Genomic DNA, 19968 nt, shown 5'->3' with positions numbered 1-19968 from the left:
TCTGAGCTCCTCACCCTATCTCTAAGGCTGAGCCCAGCCACCCTACGGAGGAAGCTCATTTCAGCCGCTTGTATCCACGATCTCGTTCTTTCGGTCACTACCCAGAGCTCATGACCAAAGGTGAGGGTTGGAACATAGATGGACCGGTAAATCGAGAGCTTTGCCTTCCGGCTCAGCTCCTTCTTCACCAGAAAGTCCTTCAGGCATTCCTAATATACATCGTGTTCACAAGAATGGAACGGAAATTAAGTCACTATGTCCTTTGACCACCAAAATCAACCAGAAACAATCATTCTGAGAAAATAGTTGCAAATTTACTAGATTAAAGTGGCAAATCTACAAGAAAAATAGTCGCGGATTTAAGAGATTTAAAGTGGCAAATCTGCGCGAAAAGTCGCAGATTTACGAGAAAAAACTGGGGGAAAAAGCAACTTTTTGCTTTGCAGATTCACCACTTTAATCTCGTAAACTTTTTTCTCAAAATATTACACCCCTCCCCCGGGTCCGTATGTTTTTTTACACATTCCACAGTCCACATTCTGGCTGTATGTAATATCCTCCAATATTCTCTCGGGTATTAAGGGTTAATGAAAGCGAAAATAATCTCTGCCCCTTGATTCAGATCCAATCCAAAATTTAATGGTTTCTTCCCTGGCCTATGATGCATCCTTCCACCAAGTTTCATGAAAACTGTGCCAGTAGTTTTTCTGTAATCCTTTTGACAAACACACTTAACTGAAAACATAACCTCCTTGGAGGAGGAAACAAAGACTGAGTTAATAGAAGTGAAGTGATCTGATCATTATGTGTGTTTAAAAAAAGAAGTTTCATGTTGGAGATGTACAAAAAAATGAATGAAATGGCTCAGAGAATAAGTTGAATCATATCAACCCACTGAATCTTCCAGCAGTTTGGCAAGAAGAACAATACAAAACCCTAAAGGGGTTTGCTCATTATAAATGACACTTTTTGCAGAATTTACTTTTTCAAAATATCGGTGAAGGGGAGGTTTATTTGTCATCAAGATGATATGTTTCTGAGAAAACAACAACAACGGACAAACCTTAAGCTTGCCTTTGAAAATATGTCCATTTATCATCACCTTTCGACTGCTCTTACCCTCCGAGGGTTATTTTGTCTGATGGGACTGAACCAGCCCTCCTCCCCAACCACTCCAATAAGTGTTTTTCAATTACTGCTGTCAGCCGGTAATCATCTAGTGATGAATAGTCTGATATCCAGCCTTTATATTCATCTGGCTTCTTTGTTAGATTGTTTCTAGACAAGGCTGCACTGTGTGTGTGTGTGTGTGTGTGTGTGTGTGTGTGTGTGTGTGAGTGAGAGAGAGTAGAGGCAGAGGTAATATGTTTTTTTTATTTACACAGTATAGAAGGTGAGATTAAATGAATGGCAAAGTTAATGAAATTGGCCTTGTTTAATTTTTCATAACACAACTGATATAAATGCTGCTTTTCTGAACAATTAAACCATCCGCTGTCATTTACTGAGAAGAAGCCCAAGATTTTATTTTGATCAAATATTCATGATTATTACTCATCACGGATAATTATTGCAATTTATTTCTCTTTTCAAGCTATTTTGGTGCTAATAACACAAGCACAAGCAAAAGTGGCCTAATATTATCATTAGAAGCATTATGTAAATACAGTATTATGCAGAAAGCATGTAATTGCACCAAACGAATGGCCGTACAAAGCAGATAGGGAAAACATTGATTTTATTACTTGTGGGTGATTATAGCAGAAGCAGAGTGGTCCAATATTAACACTGGAAACATTCTGTAAATACTATATTGTACAGAAAATGGAAATTACTCCACTTTAAATGCTTAACTAAAGTACATGAAGGAAACAAAAACAATACAATTGTTATCAAGTGTATATCATTGCCATATCATTGCCAGTGTATATCATTGCCAGGCAGCATGGCTAAAAGTTCTGGGGAAGCTTTTTTTTTTTTAAAGTTTGCTTTTCTGAGTTAGCAACAGGATTCAGGGGTCCCATGAAACATCCACATTACACATATATGCTGCTATAATATTGTTTCAGAATATACACCATGAAAGCACAATAAGATGAGAGATAAGATATGAGGGTCAATGACGTGATCGAACACAGTGTCAGTTGGTGTAACCAGTAATTTTTTTTTTTCATAAAAATCTGATTATTTACAGGAAAATAAATGTGAAAAAAAAAATACAACCCATGTTTACATTGCAACATTATGGTATATAAGAAATGAAAAAAATGGTTGTTTTAAGAATATGTCCTGCTCAATATTGACAAAATGTAGAAATACTCAGAAATATGTTTTTTTAAAATGAAGTAATTAAATCTATAAGTCCGCTTAAATACACTGTAGGTGGACAAAGTTTATATAAATATATATATTTATAATTAATTTGTGGTCACACCATTTGACATCTTGCATCTGGTCATTTTGTGTCTTTTTTGGTCATTTTGTGTCTTTTTTTGGTCATTTTGTGTCTTTTTTTAAAGTAATTTAGAGTTTTTTATGTAATTTTGTGTCTTTTTTTTGTAATTTTGTGTCTTTTTTTGGTCATTTGGATACTGCCTCCAGCGGCCCCCAGGTAATTTGAGACCCCTGATTTAGACCCATGTTGTGCATCAAAGGGTTAAGGGGGTCCAGCAGCTTACTTTTGCCCCCCGTACCCCCATCAAGTAAATCGGGCCATGCCTTTGACTGCTCTGCGGCACAGTAGACGCTTGAGAAAAAGCAATTAATTATTCACAAACAAAAAACAATTAAGATAGTAAATTTATTTTTAATCCCTCATACGCACCAACAGTGTGACAAAGAAAAGAGCACATAAACACACAAGCATGAACGATAGCAAACACTGCTTGAAATCAGGAACAGCCGGCATGTAAATACGGTCTCCTCCACCACACTTACATGGTAGAAATGTTACATTTGTGTCTCTTTTTGGTCATTTTGTGTCTTCTTTAAGTAATTTAGAGTTTTTTATGTCATTTTGTGTCTTTTTTTTGTAATTTTGTGTCTTTTTTGGTCATTTTGTGTCTTGTTGTTGGTCATTTTGTGTCTTTTTTTGGTTATTTTGTGTCTTTTTAAGTAATTTAGTTTTTTTCTGTCGTTTTGTGTCTTTTTTTAGTAATTTTGTGTGTGTTTTTGGTCATTTTGTGTCTTTTTTAGTAATTTTGTGTCTTTTAGTAATTTTGTGTGTTTTTTTGGTCATTTTGTGTCTTTTTTAGGAATTTTGTGTCTTTTTTTGGTCATTTTGTGTCTTTTTTGGTCATTTTGTGTCTTTTTTGGTCATTTTGTGTCCTTTTTAGTAATTTTGTGTCTTTTTTTGGTCATTTTGTGTCTTTTTTGGTCATTTTGTGTCTTTTTTTGGTCATTTTGTGTCCTTTTTTTGGTCATTTTGTGTCTTTTTTTGGTCATTTTGTGTCCTTTTTTTGGTCATTTTGTGTCTTTTTTTAAAGTAATTTAGAGTTTTTTATGTCATTTTGTGTCATAAACACATAAACACACATGCATGAACAATAGCAAACACTGCTTGAAATCAGGAACAGCCTGCATGTAAATACAGTCTCCGCCACCACACTTACATGGTAGAAATGTTACAAAGTCATTTCCTAGAAACAATAAAATAAAATACATGTGCAGGCAAAGAAAGGACTCCCTGCCCTCCTCCCTCCTCCTCCCCTCCTCCTCCCTCTCCTCTCTCCATCTATCACATCCAGCAGGTACCACAGGCCACTGACCAAGCCTGTCCTCCCGTCATTAGCCCCGCGTTCTCCCCACGCGATCCGTGTGGCTACCCCTGTCTCCTCTCTCCAGCCCGACACCCCATAATAATATCTCTTTCAACCTTCACACCGTGATAAATAGGGGTGCACAGAACAAAAGGGATGGTGGGAGAGGAGGAGGGGGGGCAGAGGGGTGAAGTGTAAGAGAATTAGGGGTAAAGAAAGAAAAAGAGGGAAGTCTGATGTCGTCCCTGTGTGTGTTTGTGAGTGTTTGTGTGTATTTCTATGGTGGCAAACTGTTATAAAGACCTTCCATTATCAGGTTGTAATGTGAAAAGTTTTTAAAAATTTACTTTAGCTTCTTTTAATTGATCAGACATTATGAGAGGTAGGACATTAAATCACACAATTAAAAAAAAAAGTTTAAAAAAAATGACAGTAAATAAAGACTAATAATGCTGTGGTCCTTGATTAGAGCTGGACCAATAAAATCAATACCCAAATGATCAATTCAAAGCAAGACGTGAAATTGTTGTGGTTACTGATTTTATTCATATATATATATGTGTGTGTGTGTGTATACATGTATATATATAAATGTGTATATATATATGTATATATATGTGTGTATTTATGTATATATGTGTGTGTGTGTGTGTATATATATATATATATATAAATAAATGTGTATATATATATGTATATATACACATATGTATGTATGTATATATATATATGTACATATGTGTACATATATATACACATATACATATGTATATATATATGTATATATGTACATGTATATGTATATATGTTTATTTTTATATATTTATATATATATGAAGGGAGATTACAGTTAATGTAAGGTAAGAAAATTCATGTTTATTTTCATGCGATTCTTATTTCTACAAGGACAGTTCACATAGATTATTAATCATAATGGTAAATGTGCTATAATCCAGTACAGTAAGTATAAGTTCAGGAGGGAAGTCTAAAAAGACATATTAAATGCAGACAAGTTAATAACATGGAAAAACAACAATAAATATGATACAGCAAACATGTAATGTGAATCTTAAGCAGCTTCAGTCTTCTTCTCGTCTCCCCATAAACAAGAGAAGCGTCTGGGTTCAGTGTGCTGCTCAGTGATGTGTTGACAGTCAGGGATCAGATCATCCCAGTGATTAATGGTCAACCTACTTCACTACAGAGCCACTCCACGTGGCACCAGGTCTGGAAAATTGGTGAGCAAGGCAGAAGAGGACATATTAGTGAGGTACAGACTGAGTCATGATGTGGCTGTTTCTGAGCAGACTTAGCCCAAAGGCAACCTGGTCTCACAGAAATCCGTGGAATAGCCACGGAATCACTCAAATTTCCGTGAAACTGACACGGATTTCGCTACAATGCAAGTTAATGACAGTCATATCCTGTGGCTATTCCAACATACAAAGTGATTATGTACATTCACTGAGTGAATATTTAGAAAATAAAACATATATTTCTTGCTAGAAATGTGATCAAAATCCATTTTTATGCAGAAACTAAGTCAAAATATTGATTTTTCACTAAAAATGAGAGAACTGTCCGCCATGTTTTTTGTTCTGACCGCTGGGACCTTGAAAGTCACGTGACTTGGAACAAACCAATAGCCACGGGATATGACTGTCATTAACTTGCATTGTATCGAAATCCGTGTCAGTTTCACGGAAATTTGAGCGATTCCGTGGCTATTCCACGGATTTTGAGTTAAGCGAAATCCGTGGCTATTTCACGGATTTCTGTGAGACCAGGTTCCCCAAAGGAATGGTACATGGGTAAACAAAGTAACTCCAATTCTACACAGAGGATCGGGTTTCAAAACAAAGTTATTCTGACTTTATGGGCGACCGTCAAAAATGTTTGTAGAAATAACAGTAAAACTCTGTCAAATACATCAGAAATGGGGCGTAAAATAAAAAATTCTACATCACCGTATTAGACACTTTTAATTACCATAAATCAAAGAATAGCACAAAACGTTTGCTTTTTTCTGTCATAAACTGGAAGAAACATAAAAATATAATATTTTCATGCAAAATTTATGGAGAAATACCATGATGTGTGATTGAATGACACAATTACCCTAAAAATAACAGGATTATTCAGTCTAAATTACAGTTTTTGCTGATATTTACATTTGAATTTTGAATAGAAAATACACTCACTGTAATTTTTACGGTGAAGTTCTGGCAACCACAGCTGCCGGTATTTTACCGTAAATTAAACAAATTATTTTTTACAGTGTATGTCAGGGATGGGTAACTTAAATGCTGGAGGGGGCCACAATTATTCATGTTCACTACCACAGGGCCACATATAGGACCGTGCACTTAACCTGATATGATGAAACTGCCATTTTAAATTTGTTTACAGTGCAGTAACTTAACATATTTCATGCTCAAATGCATGTATAACAGACAAAATAACAAAATAACCACTTAGTGTGATTTCTTTTTTTATCAGTGCAATAACAGCAGACCTACATTAATTGCAAGAAGTAATTTTGTGCATTTTTACACTGCACTTTTAAGATTCCATGCTCAAATGCATGTAGTTGTACTGAGGGCCACTTCCCTGGTGTATATCATGTCTTGAACTGCATTTATTTTACTTTCCCAAATCCCAATAAACATTGTTTATATTTCATTAATAACTCCATTAATAACCATTCTAATCAATGTTTAGTGCAATGGTGTTCTTTACCTCTCACAGTTCATGATTCAATGAGGATAATTCACCTGTTTTTCATTAAAAAAAATGCATGTTAAAAAATGTTTTTAAATGTACATTGGAAAGACCTACATATAAAGTACAGTGGTTAATTTTTTTTACTTTGAAATGGGTCAATTTGACCCGCAACATAACAGGAGACGACTAACCAGAAGCTTTTTCACCCTAACCTTCAAAAAGTGTCTTGATAGCGTAAACTTAATGAAACTGCCTTTAAATAAACATGATCTGAGATAATGAGAGGAATTCGTATGGATTTCGATCATAAGACGTATACACTGTAAAAAATAATCTGTTTAATTTACGGTAAAATACCGGCAGCTGTGGTTGCCAGAACTTCACCGTAAAAATTACAGTGAGTGGATTTTCTATTCTAAATTTAAATGTAAATATCAGCAAAAACTGTAATTTAGTCTTCAATCCTGTTATTTTGTGTCATTCATTCACACATCATGGTATTTCTCCATACATTTTGCATGAAAATGTTATATTTTTACAGCAAAACTGTGTGTTTCTTCCAGTTTATGACAGAAAAATATGATGATATACAATTTTTTCATTTTATGCCCTATTTCTGATGTATTTGACAGTGTATTACTGTTATTTCTACAAACCTTTTTTAGTGTATAATGTAAAACTGGAAGATGCTCTTTTGTATTTCCAGACGTGTTTATTAGCTCAAAGTTCCTCAGGATGCTCCTCTCCTCCACCTCTTGTTGTATCTCTACCATTGTCTTTGTCTTGTTGATTCATTTAATAGTGCAAAAAAAAAAAAAAAAAAAAAAAATCCAGCTCCCTCAGCTCCACCAAGACGAAAAGAGGGAGATGCAATCATTACGCAGGTTCCCCTGAGACATGTTTTGAGTTTGATGTTTAAGTCATAATTAAAAAGTCTCTCTCCTCTCCTCTGTCTCAATCCCTCCTCTCATAATATCACTGTGATTTATTAGCACCGCCACAAATTACAGCCTTTTTTTTCTTCTCTCCCTCTGAGATATGTATTGTAATATTCCACTTCAACATTTAACAGATTGTTGCGTGTGTGTGTGTGTTCTTGTACTTCCTACATAGTGAGGACCAGAACCGATTTTTAACCAACAGAGTGAGGACAGTTTTGCAAAGTGAGGACATTTCGGCCTGTCCTCACTTCTTTAAAGGCTTTTTTGAGATGGTTTATGTAAAGGTAACCATGTATTAGGGTTATGGTAAGGGGCTCGGGAACAAGATTATTATAGTTAACGAAAACGAAATGAAATAACGAAAACGAGATTTGAATTTCTTTTTTTTCGGTAACTGAAATAAAAATAATAATGAGAGTTTAAAAAAAAAAAAGATAATTAACTGAAACTGTATGGTGTGGTTACAAAACTAACTAAAATTATAGTGAAAACGTCCATTTTTTTGTCTTTGTCAACTTTTTTCCAACATAATGAATGGAATCAGACAAAGCAAATAAAGTCAAAATTTACTGTGACCTCTTTTAATCTCCCACCCAACAAATACCCCATTACAAAAAACTAAAAACTAATAAAAACTAAAGCATTTCAAAAAAAGAAATACTAAACTAAAACTAACAAACTCACTTTAAAAACTCATTAAAACTAACAACTTCACTATTCCAATGAGGCCCCTCATAAAGATAGAAGTACAAGTGTGTGTGTGTGTGTGTGTGTGTGTGTGTGTGTGTGTGTGTTTTCCCAGGTCTGGTTAAGGACTGTGGATACAAACTAGTTGTCCTGTCTTTATCACCTGCTGAGATGAATCCTGCTGGTTATCAAAGGGAATTCGGGTTGCTGAGACTAACTAGGTGTGTGTGTGTGTGTGTGTGTGTGTGTGTGTGTGTGTGTGTGTGTGTGTGTGTGTGTGTGTGTGTGTGTGTGTGTGTGTGTGTGTGTGTGTGTGTGTGTGTGTGTGTGTGTGTGTGTGTGTGTGTGTGTGTGTGTGTGTGTGTGTGTGTGTGTGTGTGTGTGTGTGTGGGCGGGTTGCAGGGTTACTTTTAATACCAATTTGAACTTCGACTAGGAGTGAAACAATATGTCAAGTTGTGTCGGGGAGAGGAAAGGTTGTTAATTAATTTTTCCTCTTTTGTACGTAACATTAAACTGCCTGGACTCCTATTCCTCCTCCTCAAATCCCTCCACCTCTCCTTCCTTCCTTCCATCTATCTTTCTATCCATCCTTGCCGCCCTCCGTCTCTCCCCAACTTGATTTAAGAGTTGCCCTCATGGCTTTGACACATCGGTATTTCTATCAGAGAGGATTAGAAGTGTGTGTGTGTGTGTGTGTGTGTGTGTGCGTGTGCATGTGTGTGTGTGTGTGTGTGTGTGTGTGTGTGTGTGTGCATGTGCGTGTGTGTGTGTGTGTGAGAGAGAGAGAGAGAGAGATATCCATGATGATTCAAATATAATAGCTCTGTATTGCTGCCGTCCTGTTCAGTTGCAGAGATTAATAAATGTGTGTGTTCAGAGTTGTGTGTGTGTGTGTGTGTGTGTGTGTGTGTGTGTGTGTGTGCATGCAAGTAGGATTGTGTGGCTCCACATTATAGCCCAGACAGTAATATCTGCCATGCATACATTATCCATCCTCCCTATTATCCAGAAATCTCAGGCAGAAGAATTAAAGCGCGGCTCCTCTCAGTCTTGTTGGTGTCTCCGAGCCGACCGGACTAACGTGCCCCCCCCCCCCCGTACCCCCCCCAACCCCCCCTACCCAGTCAGAGGTTAAGATAGCAATCAGGACAGGACTGCAGATGGAGGCAGACATTTTAATATTATCTTAATATTCACAGCGGCTGGTAATTGTTAAAGGACAGTGCAGTCCTCACCGCTCTCCCTCAAAGTCCAAGTAATTGCGCCAAAGGCTGCAGAGCGTGCTGGTGGCTGTTAGAGGGAAGAGGAGCAAACAAAGAGGCTAAATAGCTCCTGGAACGCCACTGAGACCAGGCTCATGCTTTTTAAAATGAACTAATCACTCTTGTATTTATTCTAAGGTGTTGTTGGTCAGAAAATGCATCTTTCCCAAGCACACTTTAGACTAGGGCAGTAGTTCTCAACCTTTTTGAGTTGCGACCCCCAATTTAACATGCATGTTGTCCGTGACCCACGCTCACTGAACAGAATCTCACACGCACAGTTCAGATCACTCAAAAAAGAAACAAAATGACCCAAAAAAGAAACAAAATTACCAAAAAAAGACACAAAATGAATAAAAAAAACACAAAATGACCAAAAAGACACAAAATGACCCAGAAAAATACACAAAATGACCAGAAAAGACACAAAATGACCCAAAAAAGAAACAAAATTACCAAAAAAAGACACAAAATGACTAAAAAAAAGACACAAAATGACCCAAAAAAGAAACAAAATACCCAAAATAGACACAAAATGACCTAAAAAGACATTAAACTCAGTAACTAACACAGTGGAGACAGAGCTGACTTCCAAAATGATTTGCAGACCCCCAGAAATCATCTCGCGACCCCAATTGGGGTCCCGACCCCAAGGTTGAGAACAGCTGGACTAGGGGACCTGGAAAATTATTACAAATATTTAAATATTACAACATTTGCTATGTTTTTTGTTGTTGTTTTTTTTTTTACAATATTTGCTATGTTTTTAGGTAGGTTTTACAAATGTATTTGTCCAGCTTGTGGGTTTTTCAGTGTAAGCACAGTGCAGTTAGATCAAAGATTTCACCCAAATAAATAAATGAATTGAAACACCTCTTGTGACTCATGCAGACTCTTTAGGTTTATTCTTTATTGCCCATTAAAAAACAACTGCCCCAATACCTGTGTTCCCTATACTCCGAGTAGGACGGTGCAGCCTGTGAGTGGTTCATGTCCTGCTTTAATCTTCTTTTCAACTTGATCTGTTCACTTCTTTATACATCCATCGCTCTTACCTGCAGCAAAACTAAAAGTTCCCTAGCATCCTTCCCCGTGCTACACCATTCCACCAAGTTACCGGAAAACCGGGCCTGTCCTGCTGACAGACGACAAACCCAGCTGAAAACCTCCTCGGTCAAGGTAAAAGCTGGACTACAACAACTTTGTTTCTCTCACTTAATAATCCAAAAACCTTACTGTTCGCAGTTTCATAGGGACTGTTCCTTCAGCAGAGAGTTGTTCTAATGGAAACTGTAATGGTCTTTTACAGAGTAACATTGATATTTTTTCTCTAAGTTGCTGTTGCATCACACAAACTCTTCAGGCTTGCTTTTTTCTGTAACGAGTAGTGTAATGATTACAATTTCAGATTTTGCAATTACATTACAAGTCCTGTGATACCTCATTACTTCACCATGAGAGAGCGAGCCTTCTGCTCGGTGGACACTTTTAAAAAAGGCTTGAAACTTCTTTGTTCAGGCAGGCATTTTTAGGTTGACCCTAGATGTTTTTATTATTGTCTCTGCACCTTAACCCATTGAAGCCTGAAACGCCTGCAAAACCTCTGGGCGATTTTAAAATAAGCCCCTAAAATCTGAAGTTTTTCTGGAAATTCAACAGAAGTGTCAACGCTTCTACTAAATAATAGATTTTTCAGCCTCTGTAGCAGATAGAAATGAAATTCAAAAAGTATTTGAGAGCTTATACAAATACTACAAAACGACGTATCCGCTTTCCAGGCTTCAATGGGTTAATCTCCTCCTTTTGCTGTTTTCTTTAATGTACTTTATTACCTGTGTCTTTTTACCTACTGCTGATTTTAACATGTCTGATTTTTGTCTTTGTCTTTTGTTTATTTTGTTTCTGGTTTCTGTAATACTTTGAGATTTCTTTATGAAATTATTAATTTGAAATTATTATTATTATTATTATTATTATTATTATTATTATTATTATCAATAAAGACGTTAGCATATTTAGTGTATTTCTGATATTTGGATGGAGAGTTTGATCGGAGTCTGGAGGTGTAGCTAGCCTCTAATAAAAGAGGACCAATAAGACTTTTGCTAAATCACCTTGTGTTGAATTCCCCTCAGCTGGTGTATGTATTGGGCTGGTGACAGAAATGTGTAAGATCAGCTTTTATCCGATAGGTTTTGAGCTGAACACAGAGCAGAGATGTATGCAGGGAAACCGCACATTTCCCTTTTACCTTAAACAAGCAGAGGTACAAAATAAAACGTCAAAGCCCATCATGACAGAATACAACTTTGATCAAAGTCATTCCCCAGCCTCAAAGCTCCGCATCACATCTACAACATCTGAAGTGGCTGAATGGAAGCCGGGCCGGCTGGAAAATAAAGGGAGTTGACACCAAAATAGCCCGCCTGCTCTGCATGCTCCATGCTGTTATGCATCAATCTATCAGCCAGCCTTATTACTATTCAGATTACACACAGCGCACACACACTATTCAGATTAGAGGGTAAGGTGTGCGGGACGTTGAGGGCTGCAGCGGAGACATGAGTGACCTTTTCAATCGTTGCTGGACACTTTGAGTCCGCAGTGAATCCATCTCAGCGAACTGGTGTGATAGGCGATTTCTTGAAGCCTGTCCAATGCTCTTCAGATCTACAGCCAGACTATTGTAATGCATGCACATTACATTTGTTCGCCCGTGTACTGCTGTACTTGTATGGGCTGAAATATGTGCCATCAGAAACTGGATTTGAATCACATCATTTAAAGTTGTATTGTTCAGTTTGAATCATTGCATTGAAAAACTGAATCTGAATTGTAATTTGAAATTTAATTTATTAGTTTGGAGCTGAACATTCCGTTCTCACAATTCAAATTCACTACGCAAAATTCAATTTCAGTCTTCTGCGACGAACATCAGGGTAGTTGAGGCAGAGCAATCGAGCGCAGATACACAGATCGCCTCTTCGGCCAATCAGCACCTCCGTTTTCTTTTGTAACATTTGTTGCCACCCAGTTGCCACTTGCCATTAAAAACAAAGGAAGAAAGTAGACTGGCTTGACCATGGACTGGCCGAAGAGGCGCTATGGCAACCGGGTGGCAACAAACGTTACAAAAGAAAACGGAGGTGCTGATTGGCCGGAGAGGCACTATGGCAACCGGGTGGCAACAAATGTTACAAAAGAAATCGGAGGTGCTGATTGGCCGAAAAGGCGCTATGGCAACCGGGTGGCAACAAATGTTACAAAAGAAAACGGAGATGCTGATTGGCCGAAGAGGCGCTATGGCAACCGGGTGGCAACAAATGTTACAAAAGAAAACGGAGATGCTGATTGGCCGAAGAGGTGATCTGTGTATCTGCGCTCGATTACTCTGCCTCAACTACCCGGATGTTCGTTGCAGAAGATTGAAATTGAGTTTCGCGAACTGCATTTGAATTGTGAGAACTGAATGTTTAGTTCCAAACTAAAAAACTCAATTTCAAATTACAATTCAGATTCAGTTTTTCAATGCAATGATTCAAATTGAACAATATAAATTCAAATTACGTGATTGAAATTCAGTTTTTTAATGCAATGACTCCAATTGAACAATACAAATTCAAATTATGTGATTCAAAATCAGTTTTTTAATGCAATTATTCAAGTTAACCCTCTGGAGTCCATGAAAGCAAAATAGACACAAAATGACCAAAAAAGACACAAAATTACGACAACAAAAAAAAGACACAGAATTACCAAAAAAAAATTACACAAAATGACCAAAAATATCAGATTTTATGTTTCTTTTGGGTGCAAAATTTTGATCAAGTAAGTCAAAGTTAAAAAAAATAATTATCAGGACATATAGGTGAGGTTGCACTGCAAAACCTGATACCAACATGGCATTGTAAAGATATTTTAACAGATTTTTAAACAGACATAATAGCGCAAGATTTCAGAGGGTTAAGCAATTAAAATTCAAATATAAATAATTCACATTCAGTTTCTGGTGGCACATATTTCAGCCCATATACTTGTATATTTCTTCAATTCTACTCCTTTTTTACACATGCTGTTGAATGCACATATCCTAGACTGGTATAAAATCAGGAAACTCAAAACTCAGGTGTTCTAGTTTTATAATGAATATAATGAAGTTCTTGGGCATGATTTCATCTGCTGACTAATCCAACGACCAGTTTGCCCTCTGAGTATAACTCCTTACTCTCCGGTTTTCAGCTTGAGTTGTGTCATTTAGTGTCTTAATGATGTCTCTCTGCACTGTGATGATGTGGCAGCATGTGGCAATTTGTCTTTGTGTTCGCTGACGAAAAATACTGCAACTGTGCCACTCAAATCGTCGCCAAAAATTGAGTTGCTTCAGATGTTTGGTTTTTTTGGTAGTCAGTTGTGGTTTCTGCTTTCTTGTCATGTAAGAAGATAACGAATGGGAGGTGAAATACTCATTGAAATACTTGCAAATTCCAAATTTCAACCCTAGAGAATATTGTGGGAGTTACATACTGCCAGAATGTGTAAAAAAAAAAAAAAAACATACGGGGGAGGGGGGTAATATTTTGAGAAAAAAGTTACAAATTTATGAGAAAAAAATCTCAAATTAACGGTAAAAAAAAAGTTACACATTTGTGAGAAAAAATTCTCAAATTAATGGTAAAAAAGTTGACAAGATTAAAGTGGCAAATCTACGAGAAATTTTTTTGCAGATTTATGACATTTAAAGTGGTGAATCTGCAAGAAAAAAGTTGTTTTTTTTTACTTTTTTCTCGTAAATCTGCAACTTTTTCCGCGCAGATTTACCACTTTCAACTTTTTTTCTTGTACATTTGCCACTTTAATCTTAATTTTGTGTCTTTTTTTGGTAATTTTGTGTCTTTTTGGGTAATTTTGTGTCTATTTTTAGTCATTTTGTGTCTTCTGTGGGGTTTTTTTGGTCATTCTGTCTTCACATTTTTCTGTCTTTTTTAGTCATTTTGTCTTTTTTTGTGTCAATTTTTGGTCATTTTGTGTCTTCTTTTGATCATTTTGTGTCTTAATTGGTCATTTTGTGTCTTTTTTTTGGTCATTTTGTGTCTCTTTTAGTCCTTTAGTCCAACATAAAATGTGATTTTGAATCTTTTTCTTTACTTCCAAAACACTATCATGCTCAATAAAGACTTAAATGTTGCAAATGTGAACAAAGGTTGCAAATCTAACATATAAGAGGGTTCCATCCAGTTCTATCATTTTATACTAAATATATTTGAGCTTGTCTCCAGTTTTACTTGGTATATCATCATCAAACTGAAACTGGCCTCATGGAGTTTACAGCCAGAACTTTAGAGGTAAATTTACAGTAGGGCTCCACGCTGCTTTGTTTTCTAGTCTGGATGGAGTCAGCAAGTCTGGATTATTTGGAGCTTTTGGAGACTCCACAGGGTTAAAAAAAAAGAACAACCTAGGCATATTTAAGCAATAAAATGCAATCAAAATAAAAATGTCTAAAGAAGGAGTATTGATTGATCTAAAACTGTGATGCGTGACAAAATATGTTTTCCTCAAAATGTAAGGCCAAAGAGCATTAAATTATATGTTTCTCTCCTTTTCAGACACAGAATAGACTCTACTTTGCACTTGGATGGGGAAGTGGCATTTACGGTAACCTCCTGATGACAAAAGCATGGCATATGTAAGTGTTACTTAAATATTCTTTTCTTTCAAAATCACACACAAGAAAGAACAATGCACACATTCACTTCAATGACCACACACACACACACACACACACACACTATGATTGTGAGTTCCCTAATGGTGGCTGGTGCTCCGTCATGCATCTCCAGCTGCTCTCCTGGTTAATTATCCACACCATTAATTTATTGCTTTGTATATTTGTTGCTTATTAGCTCTCCAGCGAGAGAGTGAACACTCAAGTACACTCGCGCTCCAGCTTTATTCTCTCTCACACATAAATACGTGTGTGTGTGTGTGTGTGTGTGTGTGTGTGTGTGTGTGTGTGCGTTCGTGTGTTCTTGTACTTCCTACATAGTGAGGACCGGAACACGTTTTTAACCAACAGAGTGAGGACATTTTTGCAAAGTGAGGACATTTCAGCCGCTCCTCACTTCTTTAAAGGCTTTTTTGAGATTTCAGACTTTGTTTTAAGGGTTAAAGGTTACATGATAATGATAATTAACTGAAACTGTATTGTGTGGTTACAAAACTAACTAAAATTATAGTGAAAATGTCCTTCGTTTTCGTCTTTGTCATCTTTTTTCATACATAATGAAGATGGATAAGACAAAGGAAATAAAGGCAAATTTTACTGTGACCTCTTTTAATCTCCCACCCAACAAATACCCCATTACAAAAAAAACTAAAATTAACACTAAAACTAATAAAAACTCAACTAAAACTAAAGCTTTTCAAAATGATGATAATTTTGGTTATTATCAAGAAAACCATGGAAAATGTCTAGATATCAGCTCTTAAATTAAACTTTTATCAGCTTTTTTTGTTGTTATCATTATATTTGTCCAAACAAATGAACCATTAGTTGTACCAGGTATTAAAATGAACAAGATATTAGAGAAAACAATGGTGGTCTAAACAATTTTTCCATGACTGTATGTATAAACCTGAAAATCAACCTGCTTCTTAAAAAAAAAAAAAAAAAAAAGAAAGAAATCAGGATATTTTGGCTAAAAGTGTAAGAAAAAAAAAAAGGTTTCAATACACGGATTAATACAAATCACTGAATTTGTAATTTTGTAATTAAATCAAGTTGAGCAGTGATCACACGGTGAAAGACTACCTCTTTCTAGAATACGATTGTGCTTTTTTCAAATTTAACATGACATTTTTGAACCATATTTCACTCCGAATGGTCAAATCTGCTCTGCGTGATGGGGGTCATATTCCTACTGCGCCTGTGTCTCTTCTCCGTTTGCTCTGAAATAATAATAATTGCCTCTCGGTGATCCTGCACTGTTCTTCCTTGTTTCTTTTTCTGTTCTTTTCTTATCTTTTTCTTATTTCCATGTGGTTTCATGAGCGACACGCGTAGCTCTGCTGTATCAGATCAAGCATAAACTATTGAAATCCCAGCCCTTGGTACCAAATAATAACCTCCATATAAAAAGCCCACAACAGACGCACAGACAGAAAAGTCAGCAGACACCTACACAAAGACATGGGAGGGAGCGCGAGCGGCAGATAACTTAATAGAGGGATCGGACAAGGGCTAAAAAGGAAGAGTGAAATCATTAGGATGCAAATGAGAGGGAACGATTAGCGTGTGTGTGTGTGTGTGTGTGTGTGAGATTGAAAGAGATACTGTATGAAAGGCAGAGGAAGGGATTGAGTCGTCTGCTTTCACTGAGGTTTTCACGCTGAAAGCAACAACTGTCACATGCTCGCTGTCAAAGATCCAGGCGACGGCTGCAATTAATTTTACACTGATGACTGTTTTACCGTCTACAGGAATTTGTTTTACAATGCCGTGACTCATCCCTCTGTCCAAACCGCTCCACGCACTGTCTTATCAAAGACAAGAAGACAAGGACGGGTGTGTATCAGGCTTCTGCTGTCCCTTTTGTTTGAGCTGCAACAAACTCTGAGTTTGTTTAATGAGCTTTTTTTAAAGGATCATTCAGAAGATAGCTCACTATTTAATAGAGGTGTGAATCAGCGTATCGGCCCCAGGATACGATTTTATCCCAAAACTTGAGTCACGATACAATATTAGTGCGATTTTAAGCATTTTGCGACATGGTGAGTATTGTGATATTGAGATTTAACTGTTTGACCCGAACTGTAGCTGTGATAAACCCGAACTATCCCTTTAAAGCAGGGGTCTCAAAGTCAAATTACCTGGGGGTCGCTGGAGGCAGTATCAAAATGACCAAAAAAAGACACAAAATTACTAAAAAAAACCTAAATTACTTAAAGACACAAAATGACCAAAAAAATACACAAAATAACTAAAAAAAGACACAAAATGACCCAAAAAAGACACAAAATGACCAAAAAAAGACACATAATGACAAAAAAAGACAGAAAATTACTAAAAAAACCTAAATTACTTAAAGACACAAAATGACCAAAAAAAGACACTAAATTACTTGAAAAAGACACAAAATGACATGAAATAAAATAAAAAAAATACACTCATTGACAAGAGACAATCATACAGTCATGATGACATTAATAAAGACTTAAAATAATTCTTTAAAGATGTAAAAAAATAAATAAATAAAAAAAACCTGAAAGTTTTCTGAGGGATAAAAGAAAAATAAGGTGTGTGCGTCACTGTCCTCTTTGAATAGAATATCTTTATTATCATTGTCACATGTACAACAAAATTAAATGCATTTCTTGTCAGTGCTAGATTTAAAATAAATAAATAAAAGCAAAAAATAATAAATAGTAGGGATATAAAAAACAGGAATTTAACAACAAACAAACAAAGAAAAAGAACATATCAAACTACATTTGCACAGTTGCCATCTCAGTACAGCTTGTCAGCTTCAGTGGGCAGTAAGTTTTTTCAGAACAGCAGATATCCGTACATAATTACGCATCACTTAAATTGTGTCAATCTCTCGTCTTTGACTCGCGTTTTCTCCTCCTTCCTCCCGTTTCTCTGCCAATCTGAAGGAGGTGAGAGGGTTCGCACCACTCTGTTAGCCGCTGTCTTAGCCGTTGAGTCTCTTCATAAAACAGAAATATGTACTGGCTCGGGCCAAAGCCACGACCAAATAAAATCCAGCCAAGTGTCTTCCAGGGAACCCATCCATTCACATCATAAAAATGGCTCTTTATTTGTGTTTTCAGTCCGTCAGTCTGTTGTTGGCCATTTGGCTCGTCTTAGGCACTGGGATATCCCCCTCTGTCCATAAATCCCCCTCTCATCTCTCCTTCTCCTTCCTCCTTAACTCGGCCCCTCTCGCCGTCTCTGAGTGTTTCATGGTGCATCATGTGAGATTTATTTCCAAATATACTGTTGTGAAATGTACTGTGTGTCTTCTTGTTTTGAGGAGGGATTTACTCCCCGTTAAGAAGAGTTATGTACACTGAGGCGTTTTACATCCTGACTCTTGGTAACAGAGTGTTCTCTGACATATTTCACCCGGGCCTCCGCTTAATCCACATATCAATCCACATGCTGCTATAGGAACGCTTTACCACACATTTACAGGAGAAGAAAGAGATCTCATGGGGGGAGATATGTGACAACACTGTCTTTTACTGTGAGCTCGTACTTTTGGTTTTTACTTGGGAAATGGGAAATTAACATCCAGTTGTAAAATTGGGAACATTTTTTATTTTATGGATGGTAAATGGAGAGCACTTATATATCGCTTTTATCCAAAGTGCATTACATTTCACACTACGCTCATTCACCCATTCACACACATTCATACTGGTGGCCGAGGCTACCAGGGCACACTGGTGCCACCTGCCACCATTGGGAATTGATTCACACACCGATGAACGCAGCATCGGGAGCAATTTGGGGCTCAGTATCTTGCTCAAGGATACTTCGACATGAAATGAACTTCCACTGAAATGTCATATGGAAAATGCACTTTGAACACATTTGATTTGAGCTTTTATGGTGATGCTGTAGATCATATTCCTGTCACAATCCATTCCTCGGCTGCTCTGCCGTTATTTTTCCATTCTGCTTACTCTCTCTGCCGGCCACTCCCACCTCATCAGCCATCTCTGTTCACCTGTGCACTCAAGTGTTCCTAATCAGTAATCAAGCCAATATTTAAGCCTCTCTGGTTCACACACTCTCTGCCAGATTGTTCTCAGCCTCAATACAAGACTCTCCTGTTGCCGACCCTGCCTGCCTCTGACTAACCTGCACCGTTGTTCTCCCGATGAACTATTCAGCTTTCTGTCTCCGCCCACTTTCTCTGTCTTAACCTGGTGTTTGCCTGCCGGTGTGGATTGCATCAACTTGCTGGACTTATACGAGAGGTCAGCCATCTCAGCCTCAAGAGACTCTATGGTGAAGCCTGTTTTTGGACTGCATACCTATTGCCTGTTTGCTCTAAAGACCATTCAAGAAGAGATTAAAGACTCTTGACTAAACGATCCTGTGGTTTGGGATACTGCAATTGGGTCCTCACACACCCGTTACAATTCCATCAGTTGGCACAGCAATCAAGCCATTTTTCAATATCAGACACAGCCATAACTGCCAGCACCTTTTAGAACTGGAGATAATTTGCTCTAGGAGTGTTATTGCTAACCAGTTACTGCACATTCAAACCCAAACCCACATTAGTAGGGGAATAAGGGGAAAACACAATATTTTGTGCTTGTAAATGTAGTCAGTGTCACTTCTTTTAAGTTCTTTAACCAACCATGAATAAAGCACCATTCCCTGGTTAGTATCATGAGCACATGATACTAACTATACTAAGCATGTAACAACAGTTCCTTTGTTCATTTCTCACTTCAGTCTTTCACTCTCGTTTTGTTGTCTATCATGGTCTTTATCTTGTCCTGACTCACTCTCGTCTTTCTCCCCATCCCGCCTCCTAAATCTCTCCCTCTAATATTTCCTCTTGCTGCAAATGT

General features: G+C 37.1%; 1 protein-coding gene and 1 long non-coding RNA gene across 5 annotated transcripts in view; one reads left to right on the top strand and one right to left on the bottom strand.

Moving 5' to 3' along the window:
- LOC131980180 (uncharacterized) overlaps positions 1 to 19968 on the bottom strand; it is a 57540-nt gene that overhangs the window by 7711 nt on the left and 29861 nt on the right. The gene's annotated exons all lie outside the window — the stretch shown is intronic.
- rnf220a (ring finger protein 220a) overlaps positions 15043 to 19968 on the top strand; it is a 279714-nt gene continuing 274788 nt past the window's right edge. For 3 of the 4 annotated variants that reach the window (XM_059344375.1, XM_059344374.1, XM_059344368.1), the window contains exon 1: positions 15043 to 15061. The gene's annotated coding sequence lies outside the window, so the exon portion shown is untranslated. The remainder of the gene's footprint in view (positions 15062 to 19968) is intronic. The other variant, XM_059344369.1, reaches the window with a different exon arrangement.

This window comes from Centropristis striata, chromosome 11 (genome assembly GCF_030273125.1).
Source record: "Centropristis striata isolate RG_2023a ecotype Rhode Island chromosome 11, C.striata_1.0, whole genome shotgun sequence".
Classification (NCBI taxonomy): domain Eukaryota; kingdom Metazoa; phylum Chordata; class Actinopteri; order Perciformes; family Serranidae; genus Centropristis; species Centropristis striata.
The sequence above is the reverse complement of the archived record's forward strand: the minus strand, read 5'-3'. Positions and strand labels throughout refer to the sequence as shown.